Source organism: Musca autumnalis, unplaced genomic scaffold, assembly GCF_047663935.1.
Source record: "Musca autumnalis isolate F117 unplaced genomic scaffold, ASM4766393v1 scaffold_4, whole genome shotgun sequence".
In the NCBI taxonomy this organism is placed as follows: Eukaryota; Metazoa; Arthropoda; class Insecta; order Diptera; family Muscidae; genus Musca; species Musca autumnalis.
The window spans coordinates 90,002,892-90,026,512 of record NW_027411977.1 but is presented as its reverse complement, the minus strand read 5'-3'; the positions used below and the strand labels follow the sequence as shown (position 1 = coordinate 90,026,512).

The 23,621-nt window shown below is 37.2% G+C and overlaps 1 protein-coding gene across 1 annotated transcript in view; it reads left to right on the top strand.

The window, feature by feature from the left end:
* LOC141401057 (uncharacterized) overlaps positions 1–23,621 on the top strand; it is a 29,478-nt gene that overhangs the window by 5,138 nt on the left and 719 nt on the right. The window lies entirely within an intron of this gene.

Here is a 23,621-nt window from a genome sequence, read left to right as displayed (position 1 = left end):
AAATGCAAAAATTTAGGCGTAGGCCTTTAATTTTTTCTTTTTTTTGGTCTCCCTAGTGTATATATTGTTCTTTAATTGTCGACACTTATGACATCTTTATAAACATGTCATTTTGTTTATTCCTATACATATTAAACATTATTTTCTTAACGGACATCTATATTTACTTTATGCTATTGATAAAAGGTAACGCTTGATCTGTCTCTAGCGAAAAATATAAAAATGAAAAAAATCTTAAGTAAATAAAGAGAAAAAAATGCCAGACATCGTTGAATGCAAATTATGACGTATGATGATAATTCACACGAAATCTGTAAATTAGGGCTAATTTGAGTTTATTAAAAAATAATATTGATATAATTATCTTATTACTGTTACGGAATATTTTTTGTATGCTTTTTGACATCTTTTTTGGTAGATTTGTTAATTTATTTAATCAATAACATATAAGTGACTTCCACCAAAAAAAAAAATCGTATATCAGCGTAAAGGTAAGGCTTCCTTCACTATGTAGAACATAAGACCAAATCATAGACGAAACAATTGCTAACAACAAGACTAGTTTAATTAAAATTCTTTTAAGTTGTCAAATGTTTGTCTACATTTTCACAATAACGATGAACTTCGTAGTATATTAGGTAAAATCAGCTTTATTACCGAACATTATATTTGAGGAACGGTTCCACAAAGTGTGTGAGTGTCCGGCTACAATACCGAAAGTTGTGATTTCACCTCTCACCTCGGCAAATATTTTTTATTAGCAAAAATGGACAGATTTTTTGAAGTTGGTCTAAGCATTTAAATAACCCCCGATGTTCGTAAGCGAATCCGACGTTCAATCATAGCAGCGATTAACTTTAAAATTCTCAAAATCGGGATCAATTCTTTGCAGGAATGAATGAAAAGGAGACTAAACACGAAATTGTTGCCAGTTCGGTTGGATAATCGGCTAAAAAAATCTAAATACCGAAAGTAGGGAGTTACCGTTCTATATGAAGACCTATACCGGCAAAATTTCAGGTGCAAAGTTTTGTACCCCTAACGAATAAACTAAATACAAATTTCAGCTATTTCGGTGGGATATTGAGGCCACAATCTTCAAAATACAAAAAATCGGGAGGTACCGTTCCATGGCGGCTATACCGTTCTGGGGGCCATATGAAGACATGGATCTATACAGACAAATTTCTGGTGGAAAAGTTTTATACCCCCAACGAAGACTAAATTTCAAATTTCAGATACTTCGGTGGGATATTGAGGCCACAATCTTCAAAATACCGAAAATCGGGAGGTACTGTTCTATGGGGGCTATATGAAGGCGTTGACCTATACCGACAAATTATATATGTAAAGCTTTATACCCCCAACGAAGACATAATACCAAATTTCAGCCATTTCGGTATGACAATGAGGTTAAAACCTTAAAAATATCGGAAATCGGGATTACCGTTCTAAGGGAGTTATATGCAGAGATGGGCCTATACCAACAGATTTCAGGTGGAAAGTTTTATACCCCCAACGAAGGCTAAATTCCAAATTTCAGTCATTTCCGTGGGTTATTGAGGCCCCAACCTTCAAAACACAGAAAACCAGGAGGTACCGTTCCATGGCGGCTATATGAAGACGTGGACGTGACAAATTTCTGATGGAAAGTTTTGTACCCCTAACGAAGACTAAAATTTCAGCCATGGTGTATAATTTATGTGGATTGCGTATAATTTATAAGTAGAAGACCTCCTGAAAGGGTCTTCTATATATAGAATACCTGCTAATATAAGATCTCTTGGAAGGGTATTCTATACATAGAAGATTTCCTATAGGATGACTTCGAAAATGGGTCTTCTAAACTTAGGAGAACTCCTGAAGGGGTCTGATATACATAGATCACCTCCTAAAGTAGTATTCTATACATAGAAGACCTCCTAAAGGGGTCTTCTATACATAAAAGACCTCCTAAAGGGGTCTTCTATACATAGAAGACCTCCAAAAGGGGTCTTCTATACATAGAAGACCTCCTAAAGGGGTCTTCTATACATAAAAGACCTCCTAAAGGGGTCTTCTATACATAGAATACATCCTAAAGGGGTCTTCTATACATAGAAGACCTCCTAAAGGGGTCTTCTATACATAAAAGACCTCCTAAAGGGGTCTTCTATACATAGAAGACCTCCTAAAGGGGTCTTCTATACACAGAAGACCTCCTAAAGATGTCTTCTATACATAGAAGACCTCATAAAGGGGTCTTCTATACATAGAAGACCTCCTAAAGGGGTCTTCTATACATAGAAGACCTCCTAAAGGGGTCTTCTATACATAGAAGACTTCCTAAAGGGGTCTTCTTACACAGAAGACCTCCTGAAGAGGTCTTCTATACACAGTAGACCTCCTAAAGGGGTCTTCTATACATAGAAGACCTCATAAAGGGGTCTTCTATACATAGATGACCTCCTAAAGGGGTCTTCTATACAAAGAAGACCTACTGAAAGGGTCTTCTATACATAGAAGACCTCCTAAAGTGGTTTTCTATACATAGAAGACCTCCTAAAGGGGTTTCTATACATAAAAGACCTCCTAAAGGGGTCTTCTATACATAGAAGACCTCCTAAAGGGATCTTCTATACACAGAAGACCTCCTAAAGGGGTCTTCTATACATAGACGATTTCGAAGTTATCTATGTATAGAAGTCCCATACATAGATGACTTCGAAAATGGGTTTTCTAAACTTAGGAGAACTCCTGAAGGGGTCTGATATACATAGAACACCTCCTAAAGGGGTCTTCTTTACATAAAAGACCTCCTTAAGGGGTCTTCTATACATAGAAGACCTCCTAAAGGGGTCTTCTATACATAGAAGACCTCCTAAAGGGGTCTTCTATACATAGAAGACCTTCTAAGGGGGTCTTCTATACATAGAAGACCTCCTAAAGGGGTCTTCCATACATAGAAGACATCCTAAACGGGTCTTCTATACATAGAAGACATCCTAAAGGGGTCTTCTATACATAGAAGACCTCCTTAAGGGGTCTTCTATACGTAGATGACCTCCTAAAGGGGTCTTCTATACAAAGAAGACCTACTGAAAGGGTCTTCTATATATAGTTTCTGTACATAGAAGACCTCTTACCATGGTAGGTAACTTATCCATGAATTCCTAATAAACGAAATATTAGTTTTCGCCCCATGTATGTTTGTTAGAATATTTCGTAATATTTTGTCCCAAATTAGATCAACAGTTTTCCCTTTAACGAAAACTCTCGATCCCAAATTTGTTTCTCGCTATATATTTCTTCCTGGCATAGATCAGTTTAGAATATGGACTGTATCGGTCCACTCCTTCTGGTACCTTCCACACAAATTTTCGAACGAGTGTAGTTAAGAGGCATGTCTTGGGTGACTTTGAAATTTTTGGTTGTCCTCTCGGCCCCTATTGCAACAGTGCAAGTCCAAACTTCCTCCAGTGTTGGCGACATTTCCTGACTATTTCAACTGATGGTAATGTGTTGATGAATTGTCCCAGAAAACCCTAACAACTCAATCAAGAATTTTTTTAATAGTCGCCGTTTGATAAAGACTTATTTCGTACGACATGTCCTTGTTAGTAAGTGGGTTTGTAATTAATTGTGGATACGAAAAGAACGATAAGATTTGCAATTGGGTGGCATGCTTTCTGATTTGCGAAAAACTTCTAGACCATGACTTCGTCGTGTTAGAAATTTATAACACTTTGAGAGTTGTAAAAATCTAGTTCATATCTGCTCACTATCCTAGTTCAAAAAAGTATAAATTACGTCACACAAACCGACGTGTGATGTTATGTATACGCAACTTCTTCATACAAACGACCGGAGTCCATTGAACTAGATAAAGAACTAGGTTGTTCAAATGAACGAGATTTGTACAACTCTGGTGTGGGGTATAAAATTATCTATTCAAGTGATCCCGCACCCAATCAATTTCGATACAAAAAAAAAATTTATTTGTTTATGGTTTCTTTGTTAATCATTCGTAATCGTTGGTTCATAATCAATTTCATGTATTTAATTTGACCTGCGGCTTATTACTTTTACATTTTGTTTTGTGATTTGAAAAACAAAGAAATTATGGCGTATTTAACCTTAGCCACATACCACACATATGTATATATGTTTGATATAATTATAACAAATTAATAAAGTTGATTTAATATCCCAAGAAAAAAGATGTTTACTACGAATTCTTCTAAAAATTCGTTGTAAGCGTATTTCTATATTTTATTCTAATGAAATAAAAAACATTTCTTTCCTAATTGCCAATGCTGATAAACGATATGCAGATTATATTTGATTATATGAATAATATTACCAATTCGGTAGTTTTATGGAGAAAGGTTTACAAAGACTACGAAAAAAAAAACAAACCCATTTGTCAATCTTCAAACTACAAAACTAAATTTCAAAAACACATCATCATATATTTGAATTATTTAGTTTTATGTTACGAGAGGATGATAATAAAATTGTGAAATGGAAACATTGTGGCGTTTTTTTTGTTAGAAACATTGTGGCGTTTTTTTGGATAGCGTTTGCAATTTTGTTTTTTCAAAATAGTCTGGCTTAATCCCATTGTTGTTGTTTTAATATTTTAAAACAACTAGTTTATTAGTGGAAAAGATTTGGCATTGTTTGCCAAGGGGTAAGGCAGGGAATACTATAGTTTCGATTCTCGCCGCAGAATCTCATCAGTTCCCTTGTTTTTTGTTTGTGGATATTCTCCACCGAAGTTATTTTTCAATAACTTCTTCAACAAATATTGTTATACCCAAACACCAATCGTCAGCTTGAAGTATAAAGGTAAGCAAAGAAAAAAGTTCAATGAGAAGTTTTTCCTTGGCAACCTCACACAACTCCGACGAAAGTGTCTGCGAAAACAATTCAAACCTTTTCCACTAGTATGTGTCGTCGAATTTCGACGAATGCACACACCAAAATTTGGTTGGTCTGCTTTACAGCAAAAACAACACACGTCGTGCCAGTGCCTTCAATTAGAAACATTGTGGCGTTTTTTTGGAATAGCGTTTGCAATTTTGTTTTTTCAAAATAGTCTGGCTTAATCCCATTGTTGTTGTTTTAATAATTTAAAACAACTAGTTTATTAGTGGAAAAGATTTGGCATTGTTCGCCAAGGTGTAAGGCAGGGAATACTATAGTTTCGATTCTCGCCACAGAATCTCATAAACAGCGACTCCGATTTATTGAAAAAATACCAGACAGCTTCTACTGAGTTCCTGCACAATTGCGCTTGGTTAACCCTCTCATTTCCGAATTAAAATTTGCGTGGCTAAAAAAATTTACTTTATTAGTTCAAATTTGGACATTTTCGAGCCCGCGTAGACGTCTTATTCACTTCTCCTACTTCGTTATCATCCGATTTCTCTTCTGTGCATAACATGTTTTGCTATTGATTGCAACGATGTCCTTCAGGAGCAGCGCGGCTCTCCTGATCGTACTCCTGTTTTGTGTGCCAAAAATTACTGATATTCAAGTTTTACGCCAATTATTATTCACAAAATAATAAAGATATATGTATACTATTATACATATGTAAATATATACGTATGTATGTAGAAAAGCATCTCTTTAAGAATCCACTGTGAATGTGTTCTTAAAGTTTAAACAAAGAAGTGTTGGGTAGAATATTTGATATGATCAGTCAAAAAGTCATTTTAAAGTGCCACACGACAAATCATAACCCGAGGCAATTTTAACACTTATTGCCTCTTTGTTGGGAGAGAAATGATGGATGTTTTCTTTTGTTCAGATAAAATATGCAAAAAACACTTAGAAATTTTTGGAGCCGACAAATTGCTGTTAAATTCTTTCTTTAAAGGTTTGGTTTCGTTTTAAAACCTGTCATGTGCTTTAAAGTTAATTAAAGTGTTTTCCGAACATAACATATTTCCAACAAAAAAAATTGATTAATATCTGAGAGTGGAATTCTATTTTTAGTTCGTGTTATGGGACAAATGCTGTGTAGAAATAATGCTAATATATTTTTTTCAACTTTTATTTTTTAACTATATTTTATTATATTTATTAAAGTAATTTTAATATAAAGAATTTTTTTCCTCAAACGATCTTTTATTACTTATGGAAAATTTCTTCTTCCCTAAACTAAAATTATTTATTGCCATTAATTGTATAAAAATTAGTTTTTTTTTTGTATTTTTTAAATTGTTCTATTCGATGCAAAACAATCAAAATCAATTAAATACATTGGAAAGAAAGTTGATGAGTACGTGACGAAGCGTTTGTAAATATTCTAAATGCCGTTGATTTGTTTGTTGTAACCAAAACACTTACGATGGACTGACTGGTCATGTGTACATAGACAATTGACCATCTGTCGTCTGTCTCATCAGTGAATGGTGTAAAGTCATTAAAATATTCTTGTAGACATTTTTATTGTATTAGTTTAGGTATCAGGGAATGTGCTATGGATTATTGTAAAAATTTGCATGTTTTAAAGAATAAAACAAGTAAAAAAGTATCAGTCGGCTTTGCCGACAGAGATATACCCTCAGCCTGTGTATATTGAAACAATTTTTTTTCCAAAAAACGCATGTATTTAGGGAGTTTTAAAAATTTTGGGCGTTTGAACTGACAAAAATGTTGATTAGGATTTAATATCAAAAGTTTTGCGGAGGAGATACTAAAAAGAATGGATCTCCAGCCACTACATATGGTACCATAGGGGTTTTTTAGAATTTCAGGGATGTTTGCTCAAGAAGTATGAACTTGCCCCTGAAACAACTTTTACCATCGCAATTGAGGCAGCAATGCAAGTTGATTCAACAAAAATCAAAGTGATTCGAAAGCAGGTCTTAAAGTGAACATGTATCCGAAATTTTGAGTGGGAGGTAACGGATGGAGTGGACAAATATAGTCCATATTTGAACCTGATCTATATCTGGTGGATATATTAGGATGTGTAAAGTATGGACCAATTCGGCCACTCTCTTCAAGAGTTATCGTACGCACAATTTTTCCGAACATTTTTGAACTTTTGTGGGGGAGGTACCTGAAGGAGTGGACCGATATGGCTTATCTTCGAACTTAAACTATGTTTGGACAAAATATTACTAAGGCCAAACTTTGGACCGAATCGGCAGACCTGTTCGAGAGTTATTTTGACCTCCAACCTCCTCACACGGTGTCATAAGGGTTTTTTGCAACTTTCAGGCTATTTTCTCAGGAAGTATGGACTTGCCCCTGATGAAACTTATACCGTCGTAAGGAGGGCAGTGAATACAAGTTGCTAAAGCAAAAATCAAAGCGATTCGAGAGATGTTCCTAAACTGAACTTTTCCAAAATTTTGTGTGGGAGGTACCCGACGGAGTGGACCGATTGAGTCCATATTAAAACCTGATCTAAGTCTGGTACACGCTCCACGATGGGCAAAATATAGACCAAATCGGTTACACCCTTCAAGAGTTATCGTGCGTACAAATTTTCCGAACATTTTCGAACTTTTGTGGGGGAGGTACCGGAAGGAGTGGACCGATATAGCTCATCTTCGAACTTAAACTAAGTTTGGACAAAATATTACGAAAGCCGAATCGGTTCATCCCTTCGAGAGTTATCGTGCGCTCCAGCCAGCCAGACAGACAGACAGACGGACGGACATTGGTCAATCGACTCCAAATTGTCTGAAACACATTTCGTCCAAACATACTTGGGGTCTAAAACCATTATTTCGATGAGGCACATTTTTCCCGTATGAAAGTGTATATACCCTTCATAGCCTAAAGGCTGAGGGTATAAAAAACATTTCCCACTACCATACCTGAAAAGACAAGAGGAGGTCGATATCATATCTTCCATATCAATGAGTCCATTTTGATTCTATACTTAGCTCAATGATGTGACCGAGTCCGAATGGGGTCTCTAACGACACTATCTGTAGAGAAGTTTAAAATCACAAAAAAAAACTCTTAAAATGTTAGCCAACGCTAGACTGAGAGGCTTTTGCAGTCGTTGTCTTTGCCTGTGCTTATGCATTTAGCGGATATGCAAACCATTGCCATGCACAAGTCAATATTTTCGCTACTTCACCACCTTCAGTTTTTGAAATGATGATTTTTCTAGTGAAAACCTGAACTCTCTAAGCATCGAGTATTGTCATGTTAATGAGAATGATGCTCACTTTTCGGCTTTCCCAAAAAACACCAGAACAAAATATTAAGTGCAGTACACATTGTCAGTTTTGAATGACGATTTTTTGCAATTATCGATAACTGTCCAACCGTCCAGCAACCACAAAACATTTCGTGGTTGCATGATGAATGACAAAAATGAACGGCCACACTAGCAAGCAACAACAAAGCTGTCATTCAAAACTGACAATGTGTACCAGCTTTTAGCAAGCTGACAGCACGATTCAACTAAGAAATCATCGATTTCTGTGAGTTGAAGTAACATGTACATAGTTACCTGTGAGTATGTTGTTGGAATTTAAAAATTCCCTTTTGCGCGTGCTTTCGCTGTTTTTTGTTTGTTTTGTTTTAGTTGAAGATTCAATCATATGATTGCTTAAGTCTGTAGTATTCCCCTATTGGCTTAACTTCTGAAAAGCCAATTGATAATTCCCTTCGCCGGGATGAAATCATGATATTGGTAGCGATCAGTAAATTTTGCAGTCTGTCAGTGCGTTTTGTAAACATTACTCTCTGTATAGAAAGGTACTTTTCTGATGTATAAACAGCTTGAATTTTATTAAAAACAAGTTGATAGTTCAGAATACTTTCTTAATTTCTGCGAAAATTTACATGTTTTTCAATAAAGTTATGGGACCTCAGTAATCATATCTTATGTAAGAAGCCATAAATTAACTATGTTTCTCAATATAATGGGATTTTTTTCTTAGAATCAGAATTGAAACCGCCATAACTTTTGCGCACAATAACCAAAATTAGTATCTCAAACAGATTTGAGAATGGGAAATTTTTCTCAATCCATGCACCAAAAATCTTTCATGTAGCTTGAAAAAAATTATTTTTTTTCAAATGTTATATTAAAAAAGATTGACTTTTCCTCTCTACCTCTTCCTCTCTCTTTCCAAAAGAGATATTCTTGTTTACGAAGTCTTTGGCATGGTATGCTAGAAGCATTAAAAGGCGAAAGATCCTCGTCCACCAAATCTGATTATCAGGTTCAAAAAAGTGGCAGCGGTCGTTTCTTTCGCCAACTAAACTGATGAAGATACCCATGGTCGTACTCACCACTGCACAGTGGTCCCACTTGTATGGGAAGGTGCGACAAAAATATTTATAATCGTCGGATCAATCTGATTTTTTCAGTATATGCTAAAAATAAGTAAAAAATACTTTAGCCAAAAAATCATCAATATGGGTCCAGTTTTTCCTATAGCTCCCATGTAGCGGTACCACCTGATTTCAGATATTTTGAAGCTTTTATCTACATTTTCGGCCCTAATTGGCTCTACTTTGGTATTTGGAGTTTCCAATGGTCAAAAATCTTCTGCGCCAAAAATTGTGGTTTTAGGTCCAGGTTTCGATATAGCGCTCATATTACGATACTTCCCGATTTCAAGTATTTTGACGATTTTAATAACATTTTCGGCCCGAATCGGCTGTAATTTGTCACTTGGAGTTCTCAATGATAAAAACCTTCTGCGCCAAAAATTTTGGTCTTAGGTCCAGGTTTCGGTATAGCCCTCATATTACGGTACCTCCCTATTTAAGTGATTCAGAGGTTTTTTATATACCTTTTCGGTTCGACTTGGTTGTAATTTTCTATTTGGAGTTCTTAGTGGCCAAAAACGTCTCCGACTAGTATCGTGGACAGGAAAGAAAAAAATTATTCCATTTGAGGTCAGAATATTTCATGGTAGGGGATATAATAAAGTTCGGTGCCACCGAACTTTACGTTTTTACTCGTTTTTCATATTTTATATAGCATCATACAGATATCAAAAATATACAAATGTAAAAAAATACACTCATAAGTAGATCCCAAAACAAAAATGTCTAAATATTTAAAGAAGAAACCAAAACAAACAATTAAAACACAAAACAAAGAAGAAACTGAGAATACAGTAATACGGCATATTCACTGAAACGACCAGAGGCATCGTCAGTATTTTTAATGTCACACACGGAAATGCAAATATATGCAGCTGGAACAAAATTTTTTGTAAAATTGACACTATTTCGAACATTTTTCAAAAAATTTGGAGATGGCGAATGATGGCGAAGTTAGTAAAACTCAACTTCAATTTTGTTCTTAAAATATGATTGCTCCTACAATATCTCTATTACGACGGTACAAGTTCCATATTTCCTGAGAAAATGCCCAGAAAGCTGTCAAAAAACCCCCTACGGTCAACATGTGTAGTGGCTTGTACACACGACAACGTTCGAACCGGATACCCAACTTTGCATATCATTTGGCGAATCTTAGATAAAGTTCGAAGATGATGCTTGCCGGATAACGTTCGACTTATGTGCAGTTTAAGGTCTCTTTGAGGATCATTTGCAAATTTTGGCCATAGTTACTCCTTGTGGTCTTGTTTATAGAGATATTTTTTTTTTCATGGGTAAGTCAATGTTTCCTGACATAATGGTCCAAAAGCTCTAAATTATAGGATGACCAACTGAACTGAGTTTTTATGGAATTAGATGTACCCAACTTTCTTATAATTGCGTTTAAATTTTTTTAAAAAACCCCGATGTATTTAAAAATGATCGTTTTTTATTTCCCCTCCATAATTTTTTTTTAAGATACGAGGTTGATTAGGTATGGCATCGATATGGACAATATTAGTCCACTCCCTCGGGTACCGCCCACATCAAATGTGAAAAATTTTCGTAAAAGTGCAGATTAAGAACACGACTCAGACAATTTTATAATTTTCTTTAGCAGGTTGTCCTCTTCAGATAATGGCCAAAGGTGCACAATATGCGCTAACAAGTTGATGAAGTTTTTACCACATCGTATCCATGTATACAATTTCTATGATTTTTTAAAATTATATAAAATCTTTAATATAAGGTGATTAGATAAAAAAACCTCCCGCACAAACCACTTTGAGCTTAATTTTAATTTTAACTTGCAATAATGTATTAATTAGGATCATAACTTTTAAACAAACTCGTATCACATTTTGACGTGTGATTCGATGAAAAAAACCTCATGATTAAAAAATAATTTCAAAGTTGTTTTTGCGAAACCGTTTTCAATATTTATGGGCAACACTTCATTCATTCATGCAACAGAAAATCATTTTAGAATAAAATTTCAGAAAGTCATCACTCTAATGCCCTAACCTCAATTTCATCAGCGAGTTTAAATTTAATAATCAGTATCCAATCCCCCTGCTTGCGGCTTCCTATACGGCTCCGATTTGATTACACTGTGCAACATTTTTAAGGTGATCTTGTGCAAACAATTTGAATTGAGGATTTTTTGAAAGTATAGACCCAAACGATAAGAAACCCTAGTTGGGTTTTGTTGTGTCAGATCCAGCTCGGATTTTATGGCCCCATCTAAACATGGTTAAATATTGAGTTTTTAAAGAAATGCGGGGCTACATCTCTGAAACCAATGCGAATCTTCTTCTGACCTCTGAAGCAAATTTGTAAATAAGGACAAGAAAAAAAATATTTGGAGAAATAATGATCTCGAAAAACTACATTTATTGCCTCAAATTTCAAAATATATAAAAAAATTCCATAATTTTTATACATTTCTCACCGTATCTCCAAAGCCGTTAATTTTTTCTGAATATTTTCTATTGGAAAAAATTTCCCTGGAATGTAATACACAACTCTTCAGAACATGTCATTGTTGTAAAATGCCTCTATGCCGTTGTTTTCAGCACATTTTTCAACGACGATTTAATAAAAATGTCAATAATGTAGTGAAATCCGAAATGCGAGAATAAACTGTTGGTGTGAACTGTGTTTGAAATACGTGTTGTAAAAGATATGATGCAAAATACCGCTGAAACAACATGAAGTAAGCATTTTAGAGTTTCAGAATGTTCTAAAGAATTGTTGAGAACTTTATTTGGAAGATTTTTGCAAAAGGTTACTTGGTTCAACTCCCAATAGTTTAGCCGATACTGACTAGAATTTCAGCAATTATGTAAAATTTTCTATATTTTATAGATTTTGATGCCCTAGATGGAGTTTTTCTTATGTGGTTTTTTCAAAAGATAAGTTCTACTAGTTTAGGGCTACAATATTGCTGAAGACAGCAAGGCCAAATTCCTATTCGTTTCTGAGATAAAGGCCTGATATATGCAAAAAAGTGTAGATTTAGCCCGGTTTAGATGAGGCCTTAAAATCCGAACTGGATCTGACAGGACAAAACCCTACTAGGGTTTTTGTAGTCTAAATATGTACTTTCAAAAAATGCACACTAGAAGTTGTTTGCATTTTCAGTGTTGCATAGTGTTATTCTACCATATTTCTTATATCTTGTCATACTGTTTCAAAACTGCCTTGATCGTTACACCCTTATACCCAGACACAATGGTATACAATTTCAAAATTAATCAAGTAACGGGGTGTGTGATTTGTCACTCGTGCCATTAACTCGGTCGGTGAATTAAAGCGGCGTCTGCAGCACTAACTTGTGGTCGTTTGTGTTCTTTGATTATAAAACTGGCACTCAGTTCAATTGTCCACTGTGGAAGGTATTCTCACCATCTCTCTCAATACATTAGACATACAACAGACATACGTACCATTTGTCGGGATTTGTACATGAAATGAATTCGCGATCAGTGAGATATGGCGTTGTTCCTTCTTCTTCGTTGTTGTTGTTGTTATTGGTGTTTTCATTTGAAATTCATTGGGCGCTTGTGTGCCACTCTTGTTAACGTCATTTTGCTGGTTAGTGGCCAGAGAAGGATGGATCGATGAAATGCCGACTAATGGGTGCCACCGGTCTTCACAACAACAACAACAACAAACTGGCATCAATGTATTGGTGTATCTTTCCGCTTTCTTACAGAAATGAACTAGCTCGTGCCAGTTTGTCTGGTAGTATCTGCTATAAACCAGATAAATTCGCTTTCCCATGGCACCACCAATGTGGGGAGAACACTGAGCGCCACTGAGTACATTGGTATGTTGTTGTTGTTTTTGTTCACTTGCCTCCCATAGTATGTTGTTCACGTAAAAGTTGTATTATTGCCATGGTTAGATTTTGTTCGTTTGAGGCTTTTTTCTTCTTTGATTGAGATTTGTACTCTTTTATTGTGGGTCGTTGTAACTAGCTTTGGCTTGAATGCATTTTAGATGCATATACCTCCAATGTAACAGCCACTAACAATAATAAAAACTGATAACATGCAAACTAAGTCAAATATTCCAATTTCGATGAAGTTTTTGACTTTGAACCGGTTAATGGATTGTTTGAAGTTTTTTTTTTTGTGTAGATTTAATGGAGCAGTTGTAATGTGCTCTATAATTCTCTTTGAACTTAGTCCCAATTTACATTAGGCGAGTTTACTTGCGGCAATTGTCAGTTTGTAGGTGAGAGAGGGTGCTGAGAGGCAAAGGGTTACCATATGCCTCACCTCTCTCTCCTACAAAATGACAATTGCCGCAAGTAAACTCGCCCAATGTAAATTGGGACTAATATGGAATAATTGTCTTTCTGTAACGAAAGTACCATTGCCCACAATAGCAGGTGGAGACTTTTTTTCTTTTCAAAAAGCGTAAAATTGGAAGGTACCGTTATATGGGGGATATATCAAAACATGGGCCTATGTTGACAATTGGACCTATGTTGAGAAGTTTTGTGGCCACTGGGGACCTCAAATGTCAAAAAAAAAAAAATAAAAAAAAATCTCAAAAACCCTCAAAGCCCTCAAATACCCAAAATCGGGAGTTACCGTTATATGGTGGCTATACCAAACTTTTCACCTATGTTGACAAGTTATGGTCCATAAATTTTGTAACCACGGGTAACCCCAAATGTCAAATTACAGCTTATTCGGGCAAAAAATGCAGCTAAAATCCTCAAAATAACTAAAATCCGGAGGTAACGTTATATGAGGGCTATATCATAACATGGATATTTGTTGGTGCAGAAGTTTTGTGATCACTGGGAACCTAAAATGTCAATATACATCTAGTTCGGACATAAAATGCAGCTAAAATCTTCAAAATACCTAAAATCCGGAGGTAACGTTATATGGGGGCTATACCAAAACATGGAGAAGTTTTGTAACCCCTGGGAACCTCAAATTCCAAATTACAGCTAATTCGGACAAAAAAATGCAGCTAAAATCCTTACGTTGTATAGAGGTTATACCAAAAAATAGACCAATATTGACAATTATTGATGGAGAAGTTTTGTAACCAGTGGGAAGCTCAAATTACAGCTAGATCGGAAAAAAGCAGCTAAAATCCTCAAAATACCTAAAATCCGGAGGTAACGTTATATGGGGGCTATATCTATGTTGGCAATTTTTGGTGGAGAAGTTTTGTGACCACTGGGAACCTCAAATGTTAAATTACAGCTAGTCCCAACAAAAAATGCAACAAAAACCCTCAAAATACCTTAAATCGGGAGTTACCGTTCTATGCTGGCTATACGAAACTATGCACCTAAGTTGACATGATAATATCTGCTGAAACATCGGACTGTGTCTTCTTGCCTGAAGAGTTCTGAAGAGTTGCAACATTGGAGCCGGTATAAGTGAATTGTGGGCAACGGTTAAGTCACTCTCGAACCCTGGAAGGATGGAATGTAGGTCCTCAGTCACGTTTGGCGACGTTATGTTGACTGACTCGAAGAGGTGCTCAAGTTATTTCAATCGATAGTTTGTCGAGCACCCCGAGAGTGACAGGGCGAAGAGGAGAGTATTACGTCGCATCAGACCTCTTCCTGCCGAGGATGAACCACCGCAGTTTACAATGGATGAATGCCATCAGGAACGCTAAATCATCCAAAGCTTTGGGCCCTAATTGAATCTCCATGGTAATGCTGAAGCAGCTGATGAGCCGGGAGTGGAGTATCTCACTAAAGTTCTCAACTTGTCGCTAGCCACCCTCATTGTTCCCGAAGCCTGGAAAATGGTGTGGTCCCGCTACGGAAGCCAGGCAAGGATGCCAGCAATAGTGAAACGTACAGGCCGATTTCGCTTTTGTCGCCCGTAGCCAAGACCCTTGAGGCCTTAGTCCTCCCCAGTATCAGGGATAGCTATAAAGTTGCTTATCATCAGCATGGATTCCGTAAGCAGCACAGTACGACAACAGCGCTGCACGCCATCTCCACATATATTTGTCAAGGACTCAACCAGAGACAGCCGTGTGATAGAACAGTGATGGTGACGCTTGACTTATCAAAAGCCACGCCGTTTGAGGACATTGAGTAGACAACCCTCCGGGTAAGCTTAAAACGTTGGATAGTCAACTATATGTGTGGACGCCAGTCGTATGTGGAATTCAGTAACAAGAAGTCCAAAACCCGTAAAGTGAAACAGGGAGTTCCCCAAGATGGGGTGATATCTCCGGAACTGTTTAACCTTTACCTCTCCTGTATTCAGCCCCCGCCAGACGGCATCGAGATCGTAACGTATGTGGATGATTGAACGATCCTGGCGTCAGGTACCTTCCCTGATGACATCTGTGAGAGACAGAACTCCTATTTAACCGATCTTACCACCTTTTTCCACGCGAGGAATATGCAGATTTCCGCCACAAAATCTACAGCCTCTCTGTTCACCACATGGACAGCGAAGTTTATAAGAGAATTGAATGTCGTGGTCGGCGGTAGCGGAATTCCGACCACAAAATGCCCCAAAATTTTAGGTGTCACATTCGACACTACTTTCACGTCGTGCGCGCACGCCACTGCTATCTGCGACATACTGAAAAGTAGGAACAAGGCCCTAGCCGGCAGCATTTGGGGTGCAGATAAAGAAACCTCATATAAAGCGATAGGTCGGTCTGTGGTAAGCTATGCGGCGCCAATTTGGTCCCCGGGATTATGTGATACGAATTGGAAAATGATTCAAACCTACCAGAATGCCGACCTGAGAACAGAAACAGGGTGCCTCCTCAAGTCTTCAGTGAACCATCTACATGAGGAGGCAAAGATTGTTCCAGTAAAGCAACACAATGAGATGCTTTCGTTACAGTACTTGCTTGGGTGTTAACGTGAGAGCCATCCCAATCACCATCTGCTGGCTAGGCCCGACACATTCAGGCATATCAGGAAGCCGGCTCATCCAGCTGCTTGTTGACCACATATAACGCGATAGGTCGCTCTGTGGTAAGCTATGCGCCGCCAATTTGGTCCCCGGAATTATGTGATACGAATTGGAAAAATATTCAAAACTGTCAGAATGCAGTCCTGAGAACAGGAAAAGGGTGCCTCCTCAAGTCTTCAGTGGACCATCTACATGAGGAGGCAAAGATTCTTCCAGTAAAGCAACACAATGAGATGCTTTCGATGCAGTAGTCGCTTGGGTGTTACCGTGAGAGCCATCTCAATCAACAACTGCCCGACACATTCAGGCATATCAGGAAGGATATTCATGCTCTAGTGAGGGAGATCCAACAATATAGGAGAGAACCCCTAGACCAACAGGCGTATCAAGCAGGTTTAAATAGTATTCACACGGATGCAGTTGCTAAGGCCATAAGAAAATATAGTGTGAATAAAATCCTCGGAGTACATCCCCCATCTATGGCAGCTGAGGAGCGTCAGCTGCCACAAACTAGAGTAGTTTTGGCTCAACTGCGCTCTGGATATTGCAGTCGCCTAAATTCCTATTGGGTGGAAATCGACCGCGCCGTGCAAGACATCTGTCCAGTATGCGGCATGGGCCCGCACGACACAAAACACCTTTTCATCTGTCCCGCCAAACCTACTCATCTAAAGGTAGAATTAGACGTGACATAACTATAACGCCATAAGGCCATATCAATCTGCTGATTGAACCAAACCTATGGAAATCAATGTATTCGATTAGTTGTAACATAACATAATGCCATAGCCATAACAAACCAATTGGGTTTTGGTTTTCTATGGTTATGGCGTTATTGCTATGTCACGTTTAATTCTACCTTAACTCCAGTGGATCTGTGTTTACAGCCCATCGAAGCAGCCACTTTCCTGGAACTGGAGATAGACCCAGAGCCAGATTGAACAGAGGAACGAACATACAAACATAATAATAAACACTGTTACAACAACAACAACGAAGTTGACAGTTTTTGTTGGAGAGGCTTTGTGACCACTGGGAATCTCAAATTTAAAATTACAGGTAGTTCGGTCAATAAATACGTAAAATCGGGAAGTCCCCCTACCTGAAGGAATGGACTGTCGTAGTCCATTTTTGACGTGATCTCATTTTGGGAGTCATTCCTTTCGATAAATATAGCGCCTACCAACTATTTCAGTTGGTCATCGTAGGATTTAGAGTTTTTGGAGCACTATGTGAGGAAGCATGGATTTGCCCACAAAACACATAATATCACTGTAAACTGGTCCACAAGATCCCAGAAGGATCCTCGAACATACCTTAAACTGCACTTACTCAAAATGTTGAACTTGTGTTAGGGAAGTACCCAGCGATGTTGTCCGATATGGACCCTCTTGGACAATAACGATGTTCAAAGTTTCGGCCACATCGGATACTCAATTCATAAATTCTCGAGGTCATCATACTGTCATCAACAGTCCAGAGTTATCTTGCGCACTATTTTATCGAAACATTTTGAACTTTTATGTGGGAGGTACCAGAGGGAGTGTACTGATATAGGCCATCTTCGAACGTGATCTAAGTTCGGACAAAATTTTGGAATGAATCGGGTTTTCCGTTCGAGATTTATTGTACGCCCCAGCTGAACGGACATCGCCAATTATTTATTTATGTACGTATATACATACATTTATTAAAATTAAAATAAAAATTATTATTTTTTGTACATTTCTTCCATTAATTGGCTAGAACATTAATTCATTAACAAGCAGGCATAAACAATAATGCCTTATTGCTCACACATACTTATAACAGGAATGACTTATCCGCTCAACACCCAGTAAATGTTTGGGCTTAAATATTTATTAATTAATAGCAAAAATGTATTTTTTATTTTCAAGTTCAATATTATTTCCTTACTTATAAAGAGATCAACAATAACAAGAACATCGACAAAATGGATAAGTAAGGCGTTTTGCACATGCATACATACACACTTACGCTTTTATGTAAGTCAACGATCTTCAATTAATTAATTGTCATTGAGTCGATCCATGGCGGTACAAATAGTTATGAGTTCATAAAAAAATCCACAAGAAAACAAATTATTATTAAAAAATTGTCTGGTTATAGGCGGACATGCCCAAAATAAACCAATTGATGACAATCGAATTGCGATGGGTGGACAATCGTACAGCACAGCACATCGCATCAAATGGATTAAATTGAAAACATGAACATTATTTCAAACAGTTTTGTTTATAGAATTCAATTAATAGAGAATAATAAAACGCAATTACAAATAATCCAATTACATAAATTTGTATATATATAAACTCACTTAGGTGGGAAGATGCAGAACGTTTGTGTCAAAAAGCGAACCCCTCTAATACATTCGTGTTCTTTCCAATTTTGCTTACTTACTTCATTGAAATCTTTATATTTAAATAATTTTATTTTACATTTAAAAATGAAAGGGAATAAAATACTTTAGAACAATATGGATATGGTGAAAAATAACTCAAAGTTCTAGCTTTATCCGTTTATGCAATACCAAAATGGTACAAAATGGTACACATAGGTATAAGTTTGAAAAAATAACTTCTTATAATATATACTTTCTTATATACTTTCATATACATAAGTATAAATTTCCAAAACCTACTCTAAAAACTAACTGATATCCTAACACCAAATTTCAAACTTCCAGTTCAACCCCTTTACTTAATAATAAGGATCCATTTATTTACTTTTCGTACCCTCATACAAAACTCAATATACTCCACCGAACCACATCTATACTTCAACTCGAAACAAAACCAGCGACTATAATATCGAATTTCTAAATTCCACCTCTATTTCTATACTCCATATTAAAGTTACTTCTATGTAAAACTTTTCGTACACATATGTACTAATATCCAAAATATCTTTCTTATCTACGTTCTACAAACCAATATTGATCATAATACCAAAATTCAGAAATTCAATTCTATATTTAAGCAAATATTTTTACCACCATATCTCAATCCTACACCCAATTAGCAATCTTAATTCCAAATTTCAGGATTCCAATTCTATCCGTTCACTCAAATCCTAATTGTAACAAATTTATTAACAATTAGTACTTGTCGTACACAAAAGTACTAATTTCAAAAACTACCTCAATCCTACATTCCAACAATTATTTTGAGACCGAATTTCAGGATTCCAGCTCTATCCGTTCACACAAATTCAAATTGTGTCACAAAAGTACGAATTAAAAAAAAACACAAATTCAATCCAACACTCCGATAGTAATATTTTTTCCGAATTTTAGGATTCCAACTCTATTGCTTCACCCAAATCCATATAGTACCAAATTTAGAACCCTGTAGTATTTTTCTTACACATAAGATTGAATTTCCAAAATTACCAACTTATGTATCTCAATCCTACCCTCCAACAGTAAACTTAATTTCAAATTTCAGCATTTCAGCTCTATCCGTTTACCCAAATTCAAATTGTACCAAATTTAGTGCTTTTCGTTCACATGAGTACACATTTCCAAAATTACCTCCTCATATTATCCTTACTTCTCAACCGTGATTTTCATTTTAATTTCACGCCTTCAGCTCTATCCGTTCACATAATACCAAATGGTACCAAATTTAGTACATTTTTGTACTTTTCGTACACTTAGAGTTCGAGTTTCTAAAAACCTTATGGTATATTTATCCTTCATTCCATTATTGACTCTCATTCCAAATTTCAGAATTCTAGCTTTAGCTGTTCGTCAAATACAAATTGTACCATATTTAATATTCGTACCTTATAGTACTTTTCGTTCCGTTCTAGTACGAATTTCCAAAAACCAAGCCATATTTGAAATCTTCGGACCAAAAGTGACCCTCTCCCATCATTTCAAGTTTCTAGCTTTGGTAGTTTAGCCTGGGCGTTGATTGTTAGTCGGTCAGCCACACAAACGGTACCTTTTTAGTACTTTTGGTACCCTTCTAGTACGCATTTCCGAAAACTCAGCCTTATCGACCACCTTCACCCCAAAACTAACGTTTACGCAAAATGTCCATATTCTACCTTCAGCCGTTTCGTCTGGACGTTAATTATTAGTCGGTCAACCGCACAAATGGTAAGATTTTTAGTACTTTTTGCGACCTTTCCAAAAACTACTATCTACTATCTTAGCGCTATCCGTTTGCCTAAATCCAAATTGTAGCCATTGTAGTACCATTTAATATTTTTTCAAACACATAAGAACGAAATTCAAAACTACAGGTTTAAGCACTCCAACCGTAAACTTCATTCCAAATTTCAAGATTCCAGCTCCATACGTTCATCCAAATTGTACCAAATTAAGTACCATTTAGTACTTTTCGTACACATAAGTACGTATTTCCAAAACTATTTCCATATTTCAATCCTGCATTCCAACAGTAATCTTAATTCCAAATTTTAGGATTCCAGCTCTGTCTGTTCCCCCAAACGCAAAATTCTAATTTCTGTACCATTTAGTACTTTTTGAACACTTATATTTTGAATTTCCAAAAACCCTTTGGTACCTCTTTCTTACTCTTTATCAGTGACCCTTTCTAAAATTTCGCGATTCCAGCTCTATCCGTTCACCCAAATCCAAATTGTACTAAATTTGGTACCATTCAGTACTTTTCGTACACTCATAGTTCGAATTGCTAAAAACAGTTAATCTTTCTTACTTTCCATCAGTGAACCTCATTTCAAAATTTCATGATTCCAGCTCTATCCGTTCACCCAAATCCAAATTGTACTAAATTTAGTACTTTTCGTCCACTTATAATTCGAATTTCCAAGAACCCTTTGGTACATCTTTTTAACTCTCCATTAGTGACAATCATTCCAAATTTCAAAAGTGTACCATATTAATTACCTTTTAGTACTTTTCGTTCTGCTCTAGCAAGAATTTCCCGAAGCCCATCCATATTTCACACCTACGGACTAAGAGTGACCCTCTCCCAAAATGTTAATTTTTTTGGTTGTTTTTAAGTCTGGAGTATTACCCCAATGGCTTAAACATTACTTTCTGTTACAGATAGTAAATTTTTAGTTAATTTTTTTAGCTTTACTCGCTTAGCCTGGGCGTTGATTATTAGTCGGTCAGCCACACAAATGCTACCATTTTTAGTACATTTCAGTACTATATACACCCTTCTAGTACGAATTTCCAAAAACCCAACCAAATGACCAACTTCGCCCCAAGACTTACCCCCACCCAAAATTTCAAGATTCTAGATTCAGCTGTTTCGTCTGTGCGTTGTAGATCTGTCAGTCATCATCACTCAACTCTTTTATATTGTTGACTTTGTATTGTTGGACTGCAAAATAATACATGCTGTGTATTTATTTCAGCTAAAGTCCATACTTTGTTGCTTCAATATTTGAAGAAAAAATGTGTCGATAAACAGGTCAATAAGGGAGACCAGAAAATTAAACAAAATGCGAAATATTCTGTATCCTCCTAAATCTGTTGACCGCACAATTGAGTCACAATAACCAAAATCATATACCCACTACTGTTTTTTATGCTGTATTTGCATCGCAGTAATCAATTTCATTACCCACTGTTAAACATTTTGATCTTCCAATATTGAAGCAAAACAATATGGCTGAAATAAATACACAACATGTATTATTTTGCAGTCCAACAATACAAAGCCAACAACAATAACAGGCAAAAACAACATTTTGTTGTTGTTGTTGTAACAGTGCTTATTATTATGTTTGTATGTTCGTTCCCCTGTTCAATCTGCCTCTGGGTCTATCTCCAGTTCCAGGAAAGTGGCTGGTTGGGCAGTTGAAAAGCTGTTTTGTGTCGTGCGGGTCCATGACGCATACTGGGCAGATGTCTTGCCCGGTGCGGTCGATTTCCGCCCAATAAGAATTTAGGCGACTGCAATATCCCAAGCGTAGTTGAGCCAAAACTACTCTAGTTTGTCGTGGAAGCTGACGCTCCTCAGCTGCAATAGATGGGTGATGTATTTCGAGGACTTTATTCACATTATATTTGCTTATGGCCTCAGCAACAGCATCCGTGTGAATACTATTTAAACCCGTTTGATATGCCTGTTGATCTAGGGGTTCTCTCCTACATTGTTGGACCTCCCTCTCTAGAGCATGAATATCCTTCCTGATATGCCTGAATGTGACGGGCCTAGCCAGCAGATGGTGATTGGGATGCCGCTCACGGTAACACCCAAGCAAGTATTGCAACGAAAGCATCTCATTGTGTTGCTTTATTGGAAGAATCTTTGCCTCCTCATGTAGATGGTCCACTGAAGACTTGTGGTGGCACCCTGTTGCTGTTTTCAGGGCGGCATTCTGGCAGGTTTGAATTTTTTTCCAATTTGTATCATATAATCCCGGGGACCAAACTGGCGCCGCATAGCTTACCACAGACCAACCTATCGCGTTATATGTGGTCAACAAGGTTTCTTTATCTGCACCTCGATTGCTGTCGGCTAGGGACTTGAGGACCTTGTTACTACTTTTCAGTTTGTCGCTGATAGCTGTGGCGTGCGCGCACATCTTGAAAGTAGTGTCGAATGTGACCCCTAAAAATTTGGGGCAGTTTGTGGTCGGAATTCTGCTACCGTCGACCACGACATTCAATTCTCTTCCAAACTGCACTGTCTATGTGGTGAACAGAGTGGCTGTTGATTTTGTGGCGGAAATCTGCATATTCCTCGCGTGGAAAAATGTGGTAAGATCGGTTAAATAGTTGTTCAGTCTCTCACAGATACGTTACGACCTCGATGCCGTCTGGAGGGGGCGGAATACAGGAGAGATAGAGGTTAAACAGTTCCGGAGATATCACCCCGCCTTGGGGAACTCCCTGTTTCACTCTACGGGGTTTCTTGTTTCTGAATTCCACGTACGACTAGCGTCCACATGTATTGTTGACTATCCAACGTTTCAAGCTTGGCCGGAGGGTTGTCTGCTCAATGTCCTCAAACAACGTGGAGTGCCTGACTGTATCAAAGGCTTTTGATAAGTCAAGCACTACCATCACTGTTCTACCACACGGCTGTCTCTGGTTGAGTCCTTGACAAATATATGTGGAGATGGCGTGCAGCGCTGTTGTCGTGCTGTGCTGCTTACGGAATCCATGCTGATGATCAGCAACTTGCTAGCTATTCCTGATACTGGGGAGGACTAAGGCCCCAAGGGTCTTTGCTACGGGCGACAAAAGCGAAATCGGTCTGTACGATTCACTTTTGCTGGCAGCCCATTTCCCAGACTTCGGGAACAATGAGGGTGGCTAGCGACAAGTTGAGAACTTTAGTGAGATACTCCACTCCCGACTCATCCACCTGCTTCAGCATTACCATGAAGATTCCATCAGGTCCCAACGCTTTGGATGAT